The sequence below is a fragment of the Paroedura picta genome, chromosome 6, assembly GCF_049243985.1.
Source record: "Paroedura picta isolate Pp20150507F chromosome 6, Ppicta_v3.0, whole genome shotgun sequence".
Lineage (NCBI taxonomy): Eukaryota > Metazoa > Chordata > Lepidosauria > Squamata > Gekkonidae > Paroedura > Paroedura picta.
In genome coordinates, this window is record NC_135374.1 from 108,253,487 (window position 1) to 108,266,002 (window position 12,516).

Below are 12,516 nucleotides of genomic sequence, written 5' to 3' on the forward strand. Positions count from 1 at the left end.
TAGCCATGTAACAGCTAAGGTGTAGAGCTCCATTATGAGCTATAGGAAGTTATGCATTTCTTTGTTTTATTTCCAGGTTCCCCCATCCAGGTTCCCCCATCCCCCATTCCTTTTCTGGTCTCATCATGTATATATTAACTCTGCTAATTTTAATGATGAGGAAGAAGAGTTTGTTCTTATATGCTGCTTTTCTCTACCTGAAGGATTTTCAAAGCGGCTTATAATTGCCTTCCCTTTCCTCTCCCCACAACAGACACCCTGTGAGGGAGGTGAGGCTGAGAGAGCCTTGATATCACTGTTAAGTCAGAATAGCTTTATCAGTGCTGTGGCGAGCCCAAGGTCACCCAGCTGGCTGCATGTGGGGGAGCGTGAAATCAAACCCAGCTCACCAGATTAGAAGTCCACTCTCCTAACCACTACACTTCCTAACAGCATTGTAGATCATGGAGAATCCTGAAGAAATCACTATCATATTGTGACAGACAGGTTAGGTTCCGCCTCCTCCTAAGAGTGACCAATTAGAACTGATGGAAGGTCAGTGAGAGGAAGCTGGAAGCAGCAGTTAAGAATGAATTGAAAAGAGAGATTTTGGGAGAATTGAGAGGGTGTCTGACTGAGCAAAGCAGTGGAAAATAGCTATTTGAAGCTGACTGAAAAATACCCAGCAATTAGTGAACAAAGATCCCAACTCTGGAATAGGAAAACAGTTCAACGGTTCAATGGAAATGAAACTTGTTGTTGTGAGTTTTCCAGGTTGTGTGTCCATGATCTGGTAATTTTAGTCCCTGTTGTTTTGCCAAAAACTGTGGCTGACATCTTCAGAGGCAGGACATGGCAAGATGGGAGCCAAAGTGCACAGTTACTGATGAAAACTGGAGAAACATCAAGGAACTAAAGCTACCACAAACACAGCCACACGGCCCAGAAAACCCACAATAACCAGTTACCCAGGAAAGCCCTTGACAGTTCACTGGAGTGAAACTTTCTAACCTCTACCTGTCTTTCTTCAGTTATCTCCTTTTTTGTTTTGGGTTTTTTAAACTCTGAGAGCTGGTTGTCTCAAGGAAAGATCCCCCCCCCCCACACACACAAACATACAAGCTAAGAACTCAGTTTAAATATTTTAGGATATGAATACCTGGTGGCAGCATAGGAATGGAACAGTACTGGAGTCCCCAACCCCAGTAACTCGGTGAAGCCACTGAGTGAAGGAGAATTATTAAAAGAAGCTGGGTAGACATTTGATGGCCTCACCTTTCTGTAGTCCTAAACCTGGGAGAGAGAGGTTGTGGAGAGCGATAGGTACTCTGTGTGAGTGAAAAAGGGCGCATCACACATATTTATTCCATTGTACAGAAATTTTGGGGAGGGGGGGGGTGAGTAAGGATGGTGGCACCAGTGAGGGCAGAGAAATCAGTGTGCATAGATGCTGTTCCCACTCCCGCATTGCTATACATTACTGCTGCTCTCGTACAGTCAAATGCTCATGCCCCCATGTGGACATAGCCTCTGGGAAGCACACCACTTTTTTTATAGCACTTCAGTAATTTTGTCTCTGTTATATGTACAATAAATGCCTCTTTGATGTAATTTAACTATGTCTCTCCTCAATGGATGCGCCGTAGCTATCGGTATGCACAAAAAGCAAACCCTGATTAGTTTAATACCGGGGAGCCCATTATATTGGAGGCGGGGAACAAAAAATTACTCATCTCTCTGCAGACAGAAATCGACCATAATCCTTAATTGCATTTTGTAGCTGAAAGTGATCATCCTCGATACGGTGTGGGCAAAACCGACGTCCGCGCTCCTGTTTGGCAAACAAAAGTGTATCTCCCCTCCCTTTTTTCTCCTAGCGAAGCCACTTGTAACGGGTGCCGTTTGAGAGCCTTTGCTGACAAGCCACAGGTGCCTTGGCTTAATGTGACTCTGGAGTGCTTTTAATAGATAAGCATACTCTATCTGTTGTGGCAAAGAAAAATAGGACAGGCAATCAGACAACCATCTTCCCTAACCTGAGAAGAATACTTAACATAAGCCAAGGGTAAAGAAAGAAAGAGAAAGAAAACCTTCCTCACAATCTGCCTTCCAATGCCACTGGAATGTTACCTTTTATCTCTCTTCCACTTGCATTTAGCTGAAGAGGCTAAGCAAAAGGGGGGGGGGTGAGAATCTTTCAGGGTAGAGTTAATATGATCCTTCAGAACAACAACAACAAAAGTGCACGAAAGGAAAAAAGTATATATATTGACAAACTGAACTGATAGATTATGGTTCAATCTGTTTATAAGGGTTCTGGAAAGGTCCCTAAAATCTAATGGCATCCCAGTGGAGGGCTGATCCCATCTGAATCAGGACAAAATGTAACTTTTTGTGTAGTTAGTGTGTGAATCCCTTTGTATTGCCCACCTAAATCTCCAGTGCAACCATCTGGACAACCTAGAAATGTAACAAGATTTTTTTAAAGAGACACTTCAGAGGAGAAAGCCAGAGGCTCTACTTTAGAGAAGATGGTGCCCTAAGATGCTTCCATGCTTGAGAGGAGAGGAGGAGGGCATAAGGGCAAAATCGCAGCTAACTGCTGTCAGCAATAGATTATATATTTGCTCATTATTCTCTTAATGTGGACATCTTTATTGTATGCAGCGGTGTTTCCCATGCAATTCAATCTCAAGTGAATACAAACAAATCCAAACTGCTGGTTTTTCCTATTTATCTCTGGGATTGCTTACCCATTTTCCTTAAGCAGTATGTAGATTTACTCTTCCACTTTGCCTGTAAAGAGAGATACAAGTGGGTAGCCCTGTCGGTCTGACGTAGCACAACAAAAGTTGAGTCCAATAACATCTTTAAGAGCAACAAAGATTTATTCAAGGTGTGAGTGCATGCACACCTTGAATGAATCTTTGTTGCTCTTAAAGGTGCTATTGAACTCAAATTTTACTTTGCCTGTAAGTATGAACCAATTAATTCCATTCCACAGCACTGAGGAAGTGTGTGTGCACATGAAAGCTCACACCTCGAATAAAAATTTGCTGGTCTTAAAGATGTCACTGGGCTTCAAATTTGTTCTGCTGCTTCAGACCAACACGGCTTCCCACTTGAATCAGTCTTCAAAACTGCACTTGTAGTCCCCTGAAATTCACTTGGAGACTTTTATGTCCTACCCTCCTGATTCAAGAAGCAATCAACAGTACTCAATTAAAGATGAAATAAGCCTACAGCTTTATTACTAAGTGGAACCAAGTGGAAGGGATAACAAAGAAAAGTCCAAAGTGAGGTAGAATCTAGTTCCAGCCTAGAAAAATGTTAGCAGAGTTTAAATATGAAAAGGGAAGGAGCACCAGTTGCTTAAAGAATAAATAGCTTTACTGAGAAGAGAGACAAACTTTATAAAGAAGAGAGGAGAGAGATAGTCCTAACAGTCTGACTAACCAGTTCTGGAGGGAACCAGGGAGGAAGTGTGCTCACTGGAGAAGGAAATCTCCAGTTGAGCCAATTGAAACACTGGAAGGGATTGTTTGAAAAGTACAAGAAAGTTCTTAATCTAAATAATCTACAGATCTCCTTTGATGCCTCCTGTAGGATATTCTTCCAGCCCTAGCCTCAGCCAAACTTTATGGCAAAACAGTTGTTGTCATCGGGAGAGGAAGAGAGTTGTTGCAGCGGGAGAGGAAGATAATGGAGGTGAATCACTGGCTGCGTAGTTGGTGCCGGCAGGAGAGATTGGGTTTCTGGGACCATGGGATAGGCTTTCTTGAGGAAGGCCTACTAGCACCTGATGGACTGCACTTATCGAAACTGGGGAAGAATGTGTTTGGCAGGAACCTGGGGAGATTCATCAGGAGAGCTTTAAACTAAAGCCACTAGGGGAAGGAGACGATCAACATAGGGAGTGTATGGAAGGAAAACAATCGGAGGCAGCCCAACCGGCAAGGCCAGCTCATAGGGAACCAAAAGTAAAAGGATTCAGTTGTCTTTATACTAACGCCCGAAGCATGGGCAATAAAAAGGAAGAGCTGGAACTTCTCATGCTGATGGAAAGGTATGATCTAGTAGGCATCACAGAAACTTGGTGGAATGATTCTCATGACTGGAATGTAATGGTGGATGGATATGAACTGTTCAGAAAAAACAGAATAGATCGAAGAGGTGGAGGAGTGGCACTGTATGTGAGGAAAGGGCTTACCTGTCAGGAAATGCTAGTGAAGGAGAGCATATCTGCAGTGGAAAGCATCTGGATGAAAATAAGCGAGGGGAAAACAAACAGTGTGGTGGTTGGTGTCTGCTACCGACCGCCTGACCAACGAGAGGATGTGGATGCTGCACTTTGTGAGCAGCTTGAGAAAATATCCAAACGGCAGGACCTTGTCATCATGGGTGACTTCAATTTCCCAGATGTGTGTTGGGAAACTAACTCTGCAAAGCGTCCTCAGTCATGCAAGTTTCTGACCTGCCTGGCTGACAATTTCATTTATCAAATGGTAGATGAACCCACAAGAGGTTCAGCCATACTGGACCTAATACTGACCAACAGGCAAGAGTTGGTGGATGAGGTGAAGGAGGTGGGGACCCTAGGGGGAAGTGACCATGTCCTCATAGAATTCCTTTTGAGATGGGGAGCCAAGGAAGCTTGCAGCCAGACGCGGATGTTGGATTTTCGTAGGGCAAACTTTAATAAACTCAGAGACATGATGAGTGCCATACCATGGACGAGAATGCTGGAAGGGAAGGGAGCATGTGAAGGGTGGGCGCTACTCAAACAAGAGCTATTGCATGCTCAATCAATGACTATTCCAGAAATACAAAAACACTGCAGGAGCTCTAAGAAGCCTATTTGGATGAACAGAGAACTTCAAGAGGAACTAAGAAAGAAAAGGAAAATGTTCAGGAAATGGAAGGAAGGACAGAGCTCTAAAGAAGAGTACCTACAGGTTACTAGGCACTGTAGATCAATCATCAGAAAGGCCAAAGCTGAGAGTGAGCTAAGATTGGCCAGGGAAGCCCATTGTAACAAGAAAAGATTTTTCAGTTATGTGAGGAGCAAACGTAAAGTCAAGGAGGCAATAGGCCCACTGTTGGGTACAGATGGACAAACTCTAACGAAAGATGCAGAGAAAGCAGAAAGGCTTAGTGCCTGTTTTACATCAGTTTTTCCCACAGGTCAAAGTGTTTAGGCACATCTAGAGATGGCTGTAGCCAAAGGATAGTGTCTGGGTGGCAGGTTAACATGGATAGAGAAGTTGTCGAGAGGCATTTAGCTGCACTAGATGAGTGCAAATCCCCTGGTCCAGATGAAATGCACCCGAGAGTACTCAAAGAACTTTCCAGAGAACTTGCACAGCCCTTGTCCATCATCTTCGGAACCTCTTTAAGGACTGGAGATGTCCCGGAGGACTGGAAAAGAGCAAACGTTATTCCGATCTTCAAAAAAGGGAGGAAGGATGACCCAGGAAACTACAGACCAGTGAGTCTGACCTCTGTTGTGGGGAAGATAATGGAGCAGATATTAAAGGGAGCGATCTGCAAACGTCTGGAGGACAATTTGGTGATCCAAGGAAGTCAGCATGGATTTGTCTCCAACAGGTCCTGCCAGACCAACCTAGTTTCTTTTTTTGACCAAGTAACAGGTTTGCTGGATCGGGGAAATTCGGTTGAAGTCATTTACTTGGATTTTAGTAAAGCTTTTGACAAGGTTCCCCATGATGTTCTCATGGATAAGTTGAAGGACTGCAATCTGGATTTTCAGATAGTTAGGTGGATAGGGAATTGGTTAGAGAACCGCACTCAAAGAGTTGTTGTCAATGGTGTTTCATCAGACTGGAGAGAGGTGAGTAGCGGGGTACCTCAGGGCTCGGTGCTCGGCCCGGTACTTTTTAACATATTTATTAATGATCTAGATGAGGGGGTGGAGGGACTACTCATCAAGTTTGCAGATGACACCAAATTGGGAGGACTGGCAAATACTCCGGAAGATAGAGACAGAGTTCAACGAGATCTGAACACAATGGAAAAATGGGCAAATGAGAACAAGATGCAATTTAATAAAGATAAGTGTAAAGTTCTGCATCTGGGTCAGAAAAATGAAAAGCATGCCTACTGGATGGGGGATACGCTTCTAGGTAGCACTGTGTGTGAACGAGACCTTGGGGTACTTGTGGATTGTAAACTAAACATGAGCAGGCAGTGTGATGCAGCGGTAAAAAAGGCAAATGCCATTTTGGGCTGTATCAACAGAGGCATCACATCAAAATCACAAGATGTCATAGTCCCATTGTATACGGCACTGGTCAGACCACACCTGGAGTACTGTGTGCAGTTCTGGAGGCCTCACTTCAAGAAGGACGTAGATAAAATTGAAAGGGTACAGAGGAGAGCGACGAAGATGATCTGGGGCCAAGGGACCAAGCCTATGAAGATAGGTTGAGGGACTTGGGAATGTTCAGCCTGGAGAAAAGGAGGTTGAGAGGGGACATGATAGCCCTCTCTAAGTATTTGAAAGGTTGTCACTTGGAGGAGGGCAGGATGCTGTTTCTGCTGGCTGCAGAGGAGAGGACACGCAGTAATGGGTTTAAACTTCAAGTACAACGATATAGGCTAGATATCAGGAAAAAGTTTTTCACAGTCAGAGTAGTTCAGCAGTGGAATAGGCTGCCTAAGGAGGTGGTGAGCTCCCCCTCACTGGAAGTCTTCAAGCAAAGGTTGGATACACACTTTTCTTGGATGCTTTAGGATGCTTAGGGCTAATCCTGCATTGAGCAGGGGGTTGGACTAGATGGCCTGTATGGCCCCTTCCAACTCTATGATTCTATGATTATTGTTATTGTTGTTGTTGTTGTTTTGTTGTTGGATTTCTAGCCCGCCGCTCCCCTAAGGCTCACGGCGGGTGGCATGTAAAAACCCCATAAAACCCCTAATATATAAAAACACCTAAAAACAATCCCCAACCCCCCCCCCCCAACAGTTGCTCATAGCATGTTTGGCAGGTTATAAACTCAGACTCCCTATAAACTTGCCTCAGCACCATCCAGCTTGAACATCTTGATGTCACTCTTTCCTGTGCCTTCCATGAGTGGAGCCCTCTCCTCCTTACTCTTCCCATGCTGGGAAGGGCGGTAAAGATATCGCATAACAAATACATCAAATAAATACATCAAATAAAATAACAAGATCAGGTTTGCCTGGGCGAAGCATCCCAGGGCTTACGTGCTTCGGTACACAAGCGAAACAGCTGGATCGTGCAGTTCAAGAATTCTATGCAAGTTTCAGCATCTGCCAGAGCATGACAATAATGCAGTCTTTGCAAACTTTCACAGCATCTGTATTTATAGTCCAGACAGCTGATTATAACAGAAGGCTATATGTTAGCTGTTGATCTAGGAACAAATTAACGGTGCAGAGAGAGATAAGAGCTCTTTTATTTCCCTTCTTTGTTATTTTATTTCCTTATGAATCACTCAATTATCTGGACCATTTTAAAGCTCGCTGCACAGCTCCCCAGATCTAAGAGAAATGCTGAATGCGACTAATTGCAGGGGATGGAACAACATCATTTATTGGATTGCAACCTCGGCACGCTTCAGAGCGGGATAAAGGCCCGGAATTGTTAAAAGCAACTTCAGAGTCTCAGATCCTTCAATTAATAATGTTCCAAACTGCAAAGAAAACCAGGCTGTTGACTAGCAAGAGAAGGTAAAATGGAAGGGCTGATGGCTCATCTTTTCACAACTTCCTGCCTTTACTCATGGCAAGTAAAGTTTTTGTTCAGTCTCTGTTCACCACACAGCTCACATGCCAGGGAGGGACCCTGAGAGACACTACCCAGAACCAAAGAGAACCTTTCCAACGGGATTGGCCATGGACTACAATTACCATGAGGCTCTGTCAGCATAGCCAGTAGTTCAAAGACTAGCTATTTTGCTGTGGGATAAGCTTTTGGGTGCACTGAATCAGATGCATGAAGTGTTTGTCATCAGAATGTGGGTGTGTGGTGGTGGGGCCATGTAGTCCTAAGCAGAGTTAGATCCTTCTAAACCCACTGACTTCAACAGCATAGCACTGCTTAGGACTGCACTATTTGTGTGGCAAAACTGATTCTGTTAGGCTCATTCATTCTGCCATGGGCGATGTGAAACAAATGTCATGTTCTAGTTCAGGATTTGTCCAAAGACTTCAATGAGGAGTTTACCTCTCCAGCCCCATTCCGACCCAGGGTCTCAGCCTGAGGTCCTTCATGTTACCTTCCTCTTAACTGGAGATGCTGGGGATTGAACCCAGGACCTTCTGCATAACATGTAGGTGGTCTGTTGCTGAGGTACAATCCCTCCGGTTCTTGAGATATTCCAGTTCCTCATTCTGAACTGTTCACCACACAGCTCCCTGCTCACATTAAGAACTCTATGCTTTTCCTGGATTGCCTTCCTCTGCTTTCTAGGACTGTCTTCCTTAAGAATCAGAGCATGTCAGACTCTGCTTTTAGGATACGCCAAAACATGACAAATCACATGATAAAGATGTTGTTTCTTAAGTAGTGTTGCCAGTTCAGTCAGACCATTGGGTGGGGTACAGGGAAACATATCAGGAGCTAGATGTGCTGTAGCTCTTTCTCCATCAGGTCATAACTCCATCTTCTCCTCTTCTTAACATGTTAAAAGGTAAAGGTATCCCCTGTGCAAGCACCGAGTCATGTCTGACCCTTGGGGTGACGTCCTCCAGCGTTTTTATGGCAGACTCAATACGGGGTGGTTTGCCAGTGCCTTCCCCAGTCATTACCGTTTACCCCCCAGCAAGCTGGGTACTCATTTTACCAACCTCGGAAGGATGGAAGGCTGAGTCAACCTTGAGCCGGCTGCTGGGATTGAACTCCCAGCCTCAGGGGCAGAGCTTAAAACTGCATGTCTGCTGCCTTACCACTCTGCGCCACAAGAGGCTCTCCTAACATGTTAATGTGATATTATATGACTAAAGTCATATAATACATATTTACATCTCTTCAGGTTCCATGCTGCTGCTAGGCACTATTTATTTTATTTTATTGATTAATTTTCACATTTTTAGGCTACCACTCCCAGAACAACTGGCTCATGGCAGTTTACATATATCCAAAATACCACAAACAAGAAAACATCCCAATAAAACCCAAGAAGGTGGTTAAAACAGCAGGGAGGAGAACCCACCCAGCAAACGCTGGCAGGGGCTCATGGGAATTGTAGTCCATTAACATCTGGAGGACCACAGGTTGACTAGACCACTCCCACTCCCGACTCCCATACCCAACAGTCGCCAATTGGCTCCAGATTTGGAAAGGCTAAAAATCAGATAACGCTGACAATATCACATCTAACAAGAACACAAATATTATCTGGGCTTCATCTTGGTATATAGACTACATAGTGAAGCGTGACGACATGGGGCAGAAATATTAGAATGTGGGGGGCTATATAATCTGATATTGCTGTTGCCTCTGCTTCTGGCTTTCTGGAAGTGTTGGGTTGGCCATAATTGGAAACAAGGTGCTGGACCTGATGGCCTTTTGGTCTCCTCCAGCAGAGCTCCTCTTATGTTCTTAGGACTCGATGCCAACAGGAAACTGACACCAGCAGGCCTTACAGCACTGAAAGCTGGCTGGGTCATGCCCTCTCCTTCCAAAACAGTATCTATTTCTGACATACTTTTGCATAAAGCCATCAGTGCTATTGTGTTCAGTTTCTCAGCCTTCGGAACGCTATTGTGATGGTGCTTTGACCCCATGAGTTGAGCTATGCCTATCATTCTTTCTCTCTTTTTGGAAAGGAAGGAAATCTTTAGTATTGTGCTGCTTTTCATCTTAGCCACAGGAAAGAGCTGAAAATGCGTATTTAAAAGGAACTCCAAATGCCCTTCTTTAAAATAAATAGAAGAAACCATGTTAAATAATTTCCGAATGTGCATACTTTCTAGTGATTTCTCCCCAAGGTGTCAATCCTGTATGTCTCTGCCTCTCTTAATGCTGTCCATAGTCACTAGTCAACTTTTAAAAGAAGAAGAGTTGGTTCTTATATGCTCTACCCGAAGGAGGCTCAAAGCGGCTTAAAATCTCCTTCCCTTTCCTCTCCACACAACAGATGCCCTATGAGAGAGGTGAGGCTGAGAGAGCCCTAATATTACTGCTCGGTCAGAACAGCTTTATCAGTGCTGTGGTGAGCCCAAAATCACCCAGCTGGTTGCATGTGGGGGAGCACAGAATCAAACCCGGCTCCCCATATTAGAAGACTGTGCTCCTGACTACTACACCAAGCTGAAACATTTTGTGGCAAACTAAGGACAAGATAATCAGTTCATGGTGTATATCAGCTGATGGTTTGCCACTCACATCTGAAGGTGTTAATTTGTTGGAACATGCAAGATCTATAGTGTGCATGATTCCAGAGCATATGAGGCATGTCCTGCAGGGGGCATTAGAGGATAGGTGTATTTAGCAGTATCAGAACAGAAACTTCCTGATGTTTGTCAAATAATCTCCTCCAGCATCCTGATTGGATCCTTTGTAGAACTTCTTTTCCTGGAGCACACTTCCTCCCTGCTTGCCTCTAGAACAGTTAGGTCTCTCTCTCCCAATTTGTTTCTATCTACAATAAAACTATTTTTATTCTCTTAAGAAGCTTGGTGCTTCGCTATCCTTGGCATTTTAAATCCTGCCAACAGAACTGACCCCACTATTGTGCATGAGGTGGTGTGAAAGTTCTGACAGTGGGGTTTGGTCTGGGGTGTCTCATTCACACATGCAAGTCACTACTTGATGGTTCAATCATGATACAGTATGTTTGTGTGAATCGGCCTACAGGCATTAAAACTAAAATAAAAACTGATCCAGCCAAATCAAATAGCTGCAAGCTCTGTGAACTGCAGTGAGAAACTGCTTCCATTCTGTCATTGAAATCATTAAGATCTGGCACAGTTATAATGCTTAGGATAGCAGCACTATATGATACATTTCCCCTGTGTCTAGTCCCAGGTCAAGTTGTAAGATCCATCAGGTACATTTGTATTTGCCATCAAATCACAACCAACCTAAGGCAATCCCAGCAGGGGGCTTCAAGGCAGGGGAAAAGTCAAAGCAGTTTGCGATTGCCTTCCTCTGCAGAGTCTTCCCTGGTGGTCTCACCTCCAAACTCTGACCCTGCTTGGCTTCCAAGATTTGACAAGATCGATTTATACCATCTTGCCTTCCTTCCCCCTTCCCAGATGCATAGGTCCAATTCAGATTGCAATCACAGTAGGCAGGGAGAGAGAGATTTAGAGCACCTGAAAGCATCCCCTGGTACTGTTTTTCCAACCTGAAACAGTCAGACAGGACTGCTGTTTGTCCCAGAGGAAACTTATGAATAGCTCCTGAGTTTCCTCAGTGGAGCAAATAGCAAATCACCGGGGCCATTTCACAATGGGAAACAAACATAAACCTCTATTCCCATGGAGATTATGGTCTGAGTCATGCCTACATGCTTCTGGGAAGCACAGAACTCTCAGACCACATCTGTTGACCTTATCCAAGGATATACTCAGGAAACATTCTAGTGTGGATTGTACCCACTACTATGGACAGTGTTGTATATCTTTAAATGCTGTTGTGGAACTGCTGAACAAGACTGAGAATTGATCAATAGGTGCCCAGTCTGCCAGTATTGTGTAACCAATGTGATGCCTTGCTTAAGAACCAATCACAGGACTCTGTTGAGAGCCAATCAGGGTTCTTGGCAGGAAGCCTTGACTGTATACAGATTTGTTGTGTTCTCGTGCCGATGTCTGGTGTTTCTGGTTGGTGTTAGAGTTAATAATAAAGAGCTGTTGTTACTGAAGAAACCACATCTGTGTCTACTGAACCCACCCATCTAATAGGCAGTCTTCTTTTTTGTCCCTGTTGCTATTCATTGACATTCTTACAGCAGATGAACCTTAAGCACTGCGCCTTTCTCATGCTTAACTTTTTACAAATCGCACCCAGAAATAATTATGTTCCAATTCAGACTGACACAAATGTGCTAATCTATTTCCATAAAGCTCTTATAATTCTCCCCCAGTACTGTCCAATAACTTCATCTTCCTTCCAAAATTTGAACAAATTTAGACTTCCTTCTCTAGATCCATGGGGTGATCCAAGCAAAACAAAGTCATTTTAAATCCCATTGATTTCTATGGCAGAAGGTTAATCCGAGCCCTAATTCTTTCACTGGCATATTCAGTATTCAATGATGGGGACTAGATTTATTTTCCCGTTCTATTAGTAGTTATTAAAAGGTTAGAAGATAGCTCCCTCTGAGATTAGAAATACAACTGAGTTTGCGTTTTATATATTCAAAGCTGTGCTCTCGATTGAGAGTGGTGATTGCTTTTCTCAGATAACCTCCAACTGAGCCAAACCATTAATTCAAGGGTCTTTGACCTGGTGCTCCCCCACACCATTCTCAGAGCCCGTCAAGTGTTTTTAAAGAGTGGGTTTGGCTATTGCCAAGAGGGCTTCTGATGAGCCTCTGAAGATCA